The sequence below is a fragment of the Phyllostomus hastatus genome, unplaced genomic scaffold (assembly GCF_019186645.2).
Source record: "Phyllostomus hastatus isolate PE091 unplaced genomic scaffold, TTU_PhHast_1.1 phas_contig_40, whole genome shotgun sequence".
Classification (NCBI taxonomy): Eukaryota; Metazoa; Chordata; class Mammalia; order Chiroptera; family Phyllostomidae; genus Phyllostomus; species Phyllostomus hastatus.
Genome location: NW_025333872.1, coordinates 32,061,698 through 32,070,737, shown reverse-complemented (window position 1 = coordinate 32,070,737; position 9,040 = coordinate 32,061,698). Strand labels below are relative to the sequence as shown.

At 34.7% G+C, this 9,040-nt stretch overlaps 1 pseudogene; it reads right to left on the bottom strand.

Annotated features, from left to right (window-relative positions):
* Window positions 1-7,207: 7,207 nt before the first annotated feature.
* Window positions 7,208-7,997, bottom strand: LOC123821801 (annotated as a pseudogene).
* Between the last annotated feature and the right edge of the window lie 1,043 nt (window positions 7,998-9,040).

Genomic DNA, 9,040 nt, shown 5'->3' with positions numbered 1-9,040 from the left:
TTGTGCTTATTCAATTCATATGCTTATTTAACACATATGCACTTAATTTCAATTTGTATTATACTCCTGGTAATACAAATGAAACAAAAATGAATATAGAGAAACAAAATTAGAAGCATTAAATCATAAAATTAAATTCTGAAGGGAGAATAAAACACACCTTAGTATATATAGATAAAATGCAATGGTAGTTACACATGAGAGATAAGACACAAATGATAGAGTGGATTAATTTGACCCTGTCTTGAAGAACAGATGGAGATTGGAACCACAAAAATAGAAAGAATGTAAATCATTTTAAAGGTATTTTCAGAACATTTATCTTCTCTTCTAAAACATAGTTGATAATATTTGCTGCTTTTAATTATTTTAAATTAATTCTTATGAAGTTTTAAGTCTGTATCTAGATGGATTTGGGCATTCTCCATTACTATGTCATCAAATTTGAAGAAAACAATTATTCTACCCTGTAATTTATATATTTGAGCAACTACTACTATGTGTCTCTTAGAGAGAAAAGATACAATCTTTACCCCCAAGGAACTCAAACTAGTAATAAACAAATATTTTATTAAACTTCTCCACTTTGATGGTAGGACAAGCAACTTATAATCAAAATCTTTCTGCACGTGTCAGAAGCTATCTGCATTTTGCCATCCATGAATTAGCCTTCTCCCAAATCTGGGTGACTATTAATGCCTACTCCTCTATAGTAAGAGAAAAACATTTTCTATTCATCTCACCCCTAGAAGTTCTGAACTCTCATATAAATCTCTTCACTTCTTAAAACTGACAGAATGTGAACAGCCTGTGTTCACTGAATTCTCAGCGATAAATGTGCAACCTAGCAGGCACCCACTTGACACCAGGAATGATTTAGTAAAAGCTCTTTGTTGAAGCCATAACTTTTTTCTGAAGTGAAATATATTTATTCACAGTGTGAATAAGAAAATTCAACAACAGTTATTGATTCTTTTGAATTAATAGAGAATGTTTATAAATTTAGAGATTTTGAATAGATTTTAAAATCTATTAAAAATAGATTTTTAAAATTCCTTATGCAAATTTGAAATGCCTAATATAGATAATGAAATAAACATATTTTCTTTAAATATAATCATGTGGTTAGTCTTAATATTAAATGAACTTTCATAAAACTAAGTTTTTTAAAGCAACCAAAACACAAAAGGAAAATGTAAGGATCAAGGTCTGTTATGTAATTCATCAAGAAGAAAGAGAAATAGTAATTAATCATATAAAAATTCTGTCAATAGTATCTAGAAAGTAAGTATCCCAATCTACTGAGAGAAATCATTGCTGACATATGATACTCAGGAGTGGACTGAGAGGGGATCAATATTGAATTTAAATTTTCCTCTTATTTGGAATCAAAGAGCAAATTAACATCCCTAATGCAGTTTTAATCACTAAGACATGTCGTGCCAATCCTTTTCTTACTTGGAAATTCCACCCTCTCTGCTAATGTTCGTCTTTCTGTGGTCTATCCACTCAAAGACAACTTTACCCTGGAGCTTTCATGTATGAACCCAAGTTGATGGTCAGGGAGACTGACTAGTTATGTGAAAGACCAGAGTATTGGAGTGTCAGAATACAAATTATTGTGTATCTAAAGTTATTTGTTATTAGCAATTTTTAAAAAACTCATCTATTCACATTATCTTTTGTTTAATCCTAATTTCTTTACCTCGGCAGCATCTGTACCAGCATTGTCAGCCTTGGATTTTAAATTACAAAGAGACAGATTCCATTTGCCTAATTTGCTGTGCACAGCAATTAACAAAGCATGTTATGAAGACAGATTCTCCATGTGTTTTGATGGTGATTAATTTTTCTGAGTCTATTTTAATATGTTATTATGGTTATATTTTAAAAGGGAAACATCACTATCAGTATATCACACAATTAACTTTAATGCATTTTAAAAGGAAGCCAAGATATAAAATGTATTTGAAGTTTATATCTAAATTATTTCATCTATATTAATTTTGCAGGAAAAGTTCTGTGCAAGATACAATCCAAGTGCAATTGAGTGGATAGTAATTTAAAAATACCTTGAAGATTAGAGTTCTATTAGTTCCCAGTTAATGATCCAATAGCTTCATCAAAGACGAATGTTTAACTTAGTCTTTACTCATTTAAAATTTGAAGTTAGATTTGGCGCAAGGCCATTGCACTTTCTGTGGGCTAATGCCAGTGCTTATGTGACTCTGAAGTGATTAGCATGCTGCTACTATATTCAGTTTATTTTAAGGTTGCAGTTGTAAGTAGAAAGGTGTCAAAAGGACTCACTTATACAAGACATATCACAAACCAGCCCTGGCTGGCGTAGCTCAGTGGATTGAGCACCGGCTGGGAACCAAAGTGCCCCAGGTTTGATTCCCAGCCAGGGAACATGCCTGGGTTGCAGGCCATAACCCCCAGCAACCACACATTGATGTTTCTCTCTCTCTCTATCTCCCTCCCTTCCCTCTCTAAAAATAAATAAATAAAATCTTAAAAAATCAAAAAGACATATCACAAACTTATTCTCTGCAGTCAATAATGCTAAATTACCTTCTATTAAATTTAGGTATAAATTTTTCTGCTGAAATTTCAAAGTGAATGTCTACTTTAGAAAAAAAATGTGTTTACCAATATTTCTAATCATTTTCCTCTAATACATTCAAAAAATAAGTTTCTTTGGCTTGCTGTTTTATATATAGTTATCTTTTAGTATGCTTAATTTATGTGAACCTCAGAAAAAGTGTTTATCATAGAATTGTTTTTTTGTGGGGTGTTTTTGTTGTTAAAAAAAAAAACTGTGTTAGAGTTTTTCAATACACATTTCCAGGAGGTATTGTTCATATTTTGGATGGAGATGAACCAAAAGAAAGCTTCACAACTTATTTATAAACTAAGTTGTAGAATGTCACATCAAACACTATTTTATTTGAATTTCAATACAAAAGCATATTCTAACTAGAATTAAATATTTCACCATTTTTAATAATCTAAAATTGCTCCTCTCTGTTAGTTCAGCTAATTAAAGAGTGTGGGAAATGTGTAGAGTGTTTAAAGTGAGGCTCCTTAGTCACTTTGTAAATCAGAACTTTCATGGGGAAGAAGCCCTTGTTTGCTTTGCCTGTTGGGTTCCTCTAACGCTGCTCCCCTAAGCAGCCTTCACTCACCCTCCAGAATCAGTGCAGTTGGGCACTTTAACATCCCCAGGTAAGGTTGTGTTTTCCTCTGTCATGGATTGTGCTCAGGCCTCTTTTTTTGGAATGTTTTCTTGTCTCAAGATTAATTTCTTGTATCTTTTTCAAGTTCCTGTACAAGTTCTAACATCAACTTAAGGGGTTCCTTGGCCATTCTTGTTCACAGTCCTCTTAAACTATTTCAGAACCCATTCATTTGACAGTCACAGAAAACTGTCATTTGATAATCTAATTTTGTTATGTAACTTTTATAATAGTGTTAAACTCTGCATGTTCACAAACTTTTCTGTAGAGGGTGAAATTCATTAAAGTCTGTGTATTCTTTTCATTGCCAAGTGGAGTACAATGAGAGTGTTCATTAAGTGTATGCTGGGAGAGTAAATAAAGAGAATGAAGACAATGACCTCCATTCATTGTGCAGCTCTACAATGTTGTTTCCTTTGAGTAATGCCAGATGTGAACCTTGATGACAGGAGGAAAAAGGCTTGTCTATTGATGCTGGGTACAAAGAATGCTTGAGCTTATAAGTATAGTTAATTAAATACTATGAATGGTTCATATATAATGAATGGTATATATGGTTCACTACTAGACATTGTGTTTGTGATGGATTAAAACTAGTCACATGTGCAAAAGTCTCAGCAACAAATGTACTTTTACAAATTGGAAAAGTAATTTGAAATAACATTTGTTTTATAAGAAGAGGTAGGGTGAGAAAGGGAAAATAGAGCAGTCACAAGTGTCTGTTTGAGATAAGCTGGATTCAACCTACACTTTAATTGGCAAACATTATCTTCATTCTTTTTTCCCTTTAGAAATAAACATGAATAAATAGCTCTGTAACTGAATTTGAAGAGCAAGGAAGGTATTGAGAAATAATTTCATATTGAAAAATAGTTGTTTGCCTTTTAGGGCAGGGTATTTTCACATTTAGTTCATTTTGTTTCTTTGCTTATTTCTCATTTGATTATTTTAACTGAAATATTATATACACAAACAAAAAAGAAGACAAAATTTAGGCATCTACAGAAAAAAGACAAACCACAAAGAGAAAACATTGGTGACTTTTAAAATATTTTTGTTTCACAGATTTTTTGTATTTTTATAATAATGGGTCACAGAAGAAAACAATGAAATATATAGTACTAAGTGAGAGAGAGATAAATATAAAGTGACCTATTTCTGAAGGTCTTCCCTTACAGCCACAGGTCACTTAGGTTTCTAACACAGAGGTGCTACCTCCTTGAAAGCCATGCCTCGTGAAGAAAAGTTCCTTCCTTACATGAGATTTCTGGCTACACAGCAAAGAAATTTTTTAAATTAAAATAAAATAAATGAGCATTTATGAGAAAACTACGATTTTTTTACTTCGATCATTTTTGTGTTTCACAGAGAAGGCCTTACTGAGCTTTGTGTGATGGCTAATTTTGTAAAAGTCTTGTGTTTCTCCAACTGGGGTTAGCAAATGTATTTTAGGATTTTCAAGTTCTATACCAGAATTGTTTTAATATTGAATTTTTATTTAATAATAACAAAAATAATAAATATAAATAAAGCCTACAATAAACTGGGGCATTGAATAGTCTACTTTGTGTTGGTGTTACATTTACCATAACACAGATAGCAACCAAAAGATTGTAAAATATAGTTCATTTTTTGGCGACATTTCTAAAGAATATCAAAATGAATCCAACCATAATCCAAAATAATGCTCTATGGCAACTCTCTCTGTGGTTCCTCTAGCTTTCAATATTGAATATGCCCTCCAGCTTCCCTCTCTAAACTAAATCTTCTTAACCCTCCCCTAAGCCCCTGCCCATATAATGGTTCTTGCCTCTCTACCCCTTTCCTTTCCCCCCTTTCTTTCATTTTTTCCCTCAGGTAATATCCCTTTACCCCTTTATTATGTCTTACCCACACCCTGTTCTAACTAAAGATAGCTTTAATATGGTTGAATAAACCTTATAATCTATACAAGAACTAAGAGGAGAAGCTAAATGCTTCACCGGTGACTCATACAGAGAAAAGAGAGGGAAGCAGCTGTAAATAACTATATACTAATATGTTTTGTGGATGTTAAATGCACATTTTCTGACCTTGTTTTTAATGGCCAATTAATGTCTATTCTATGTTTGAACTACAGTCTCATTGTGTTATATGACCACATAAATAATGATATTTTGAATTTTAAAATCACATTTAAAAAATTCAATCTAGGGACAGAAGTTCTTAAGAGGCCATGGTAATTTTTCCAACAGCCTTCAAATTTTTACATTTGAGAATGAGCATCCTGAATGGAAAGTAGGATGAACTCTCTAAAATGGGTAGATAATTGAATAGACTCTCACAGTATGTTTGGGATAGAAAGCATGTAAGAATAGTAAAAAAAAAATAAAGAATTTTATATGTCACTAGGCATACAACAGCAAATATAAAATAGAAATAGGAAGAAAAGTGCCAAGTGTGTCCTGTGGGAGGGAGAAATAATTATCTGAGCTGGCCAGCTTGGACAAAGAAAGTAAAGGTATTCATTTTTTGTTAAGGGAGCAAATTTAATTAATATTCATTTAATAATACATATCAATTTGTCCTTCAACAAATATTTACATTAAAATCAAGTACACATTTTTTTGGAATAAAATGCATGCAGAGAAGTACACCCATCTTAATTGAAATCTGGATAAATTGTCACAAAATGATCACAGCCATGTAACCATAAATAGATCACAAAACCATATGAGATACTACATCCCCCACATTACAATGGCTCTAATAAAAAATGGAAGATGACAAATGTTGTCAAGGATGTAGACAAATTGATACCCTCATATATTGCTGGTAGGAATGTAATTTTAAGGTTGTTGTAGTCAAAAGAACCTATGCATCCCAATGTTCATAGCAGCACAATTTACAATAGCTAGATGCTGGAAGCAACCAAGATGCCCATCAGTAAATGAATGGATCAAAAAACTATGGTACATTTACACAATGGAATTCTATGAAGCAGAAAGAAAGAAGGAGCTCCTACCCTTTTCAACAGCGTGGATGGAGCTGGAAAACATTATGCTAAGCGAAACAAGCCACGCAGTGAAAGACAAATACCATATGATCTCACCTTTAACAGGAACCTAAATAACAAAACAAAGAAACAAGCAAAAATATAACCAAAGACACTGAAATAGAGGTCAGGCTGACAGTGCCCACAGAAGAGAGTAGAGGGAATTTAAGGGGGACAGTGGGAAGGGTTCACAGGGAACAAACTTAAAGGACACAAGGTCATAAACTAAGGGGAGGGTGGTAATGGGAGGGAAGTAGGGAGGGTGGGAGGGGGGGGGGCTGGATTGGGAGTAAAAAGGAGAAAACTGTATTTGAACAATGATTAAAATAAAATTTTAAAAAAAGAAAATAGTTTGGAGTTTCCTCAAAAAGTTAAATTATTCTATGACCTAGAATTTCCACTCCTACCTATATGTATTCCGAAACTCAAAAGAGATATTCAAACAAATACTTTACACAAATGTTTATAGCAGCACTATTCACAATAGCCAAAAGGTAGAAAAAGTTCAGTTGTTCATCAACAAACCACTGGGTAAATGAATTGTGTTTTATACATAAAATGGAATATTAATCAACTATAAAAAGAAATGAAGTACTGATACATACTATCACATAGATGTAAATGTCAAAACCAAATACAAAAGGTTTTGTATGCTTCCATTTATAGGTTATATCCAGAACTGGGTAAAACCACAGAGACAGAAAGTGGATTGGCAGTTGCCAGGGCCTGGGGGAGGGAGGATTAGGAATGATTATTTAATGGGAATGAGCTTTTCTTTTTGGAGTGATAAAATGTTTGAAACTTAACAGAGGTAGTTGGTGGTTTCACAATATTGTGAATGTACTACATGGAATGTACCCTTTAAAATGTTTAGTTTTAGGTCACATGAATTTTACTTATTTTAAAATATATATTTATTTTTAACAGGCTTAATTCACTTTGTTTTCCTTGTATAAAATGATGTGGTGGCCACAGCAGGAACCTGGGTCCTCTGCCCAGGAGCTCTGGTGTGGGTCTTTACAAGATGGTAGGTGAATTCTTGATAGGGAGACTTGGTGAACACAGTCTCTTTCCAGAGGTAGGGGTGAGATAGCTGTAGGTCTTGGTGATGACATCAGAGGTGACCTTGGTGAAATTGACCAGGGCAGCAGTGCAGCCCCTGGCTGAGGTAAAGCAGTCATGAACACCAGCCATCAGCAGCAGCTTTTTGGGCACAAGGGCTGAGACAACGCCAATGCCCCTGGGAGCAGGGATGAGGCGCACCAGCACAGAGCCACAGCATCCCATCACCTTGTAAGGGACAGTGTGCGGCTGGCAGATCTTGTTCTCCCAGTAGCTTCACCTCACAGGGACAATAGAGAGCTTGGCCAGGATGATGGCCCCAGGGATGGCAGTGTCTACTTCCTTTGAGCACTTAACACCAGACCAATGTGTCCATTGTAGTCCCCAATGGTGACAAATGCCTTGAACTGGGCCCTCTGGTCTGCACATGTCTGCTTTTGCATGGGTTTAATTTTCAAAACCTCATCCTTGAGGGATGCCCCCAAGAAAATATCAATGATGTCATATTCCTTGATGGGTAGAGAGAACAGATCTCCTCCAGGGACTTCATTTTCATGTCCTTGACCAGGTGGCCAAACTTGGTGACTGGGGATACACTGTTTGTCCTTGGCCTTGCCTCCCAAGCTTCACAGCCTGTACCCCAAGCCTGACCCCAACCCCATCTGGTGTTTCCTGGGAAAAAAAGGTAGAATATATATTTAAAACTATACTAGGTTCATTTTAATTTGTCATATTAGAAAATAAATGGATCACAGTTTGGGGTTTTTTTGTTTTGATCCACTCATCTACTGATGGGCACTTAGGCTGTTTCCAAATCTTGGCTAAATAGAGCTGCTGTGAATGTGGGGGTACATACACTCTTTTGAATTGGTGTTTTGGGGAATATTCTTCAGTATATTCCCCACATGGAATTGCTGGGTCATAAGGCAGTTCCATTTTAGTTTTTTGGGGAGGTTCCATACTGTTTTTCACAGTGGCTGCACCAGTCTGCATTCCCAATTACAGTGCACTAGGGTTCCCTTTTCTCCACACCTTCACCAACACTTGCTGTTTGTTCATTTATTAATGACAGTCATTCTGGCAGGTGTGAGGCGATATCTCATTGTGTTTTTTCTTTTTTAATTTGCATTTGTCTGAAGGTTAGTGATATTGAGCATCTTTTCATATTTCTATGGGCCATCTCTATGTCCTCCTTGGACAAGTGTCTATTCAGGCCCTTTCCCATTTTTTAACTGGGTTGTTTGCCTTCCTGGTGTTGAGTCTTATAAGTTCTTTATATGTTTTGGAGATTAAACTCTTGTTCCATGCATCATTGTCACATATGTTCTCTCATACAGTTGGTTCCCTTTTCATTTTGATGATGGTTTCTTTAGATGTGCAGAAAGTTCTTCATTTGATGTAATCATATTTTTTCTATTTTTTATTTATTTTCCTTGTCTTAGGAGATATATCAGCAAAAGTATTGCTAGGTAAGATATCTGAAATTTTACTGACTATGTTTTCCTCTGGGATTTTTATGGTATCATGACATATTTAAGCCTTTTATCCATTTTGAATTTATTCTGGTGTGTGGTATAAGATGACCATCTAGTTTCATTTTTTTCATGTACCAGTCCAGTTTTCCCAACACCATTTATTGAAGAGAGTGTATTTACTCCATTGTATGCTCATGTCCATTGTCAAATATTAATTGACCATAAAGATT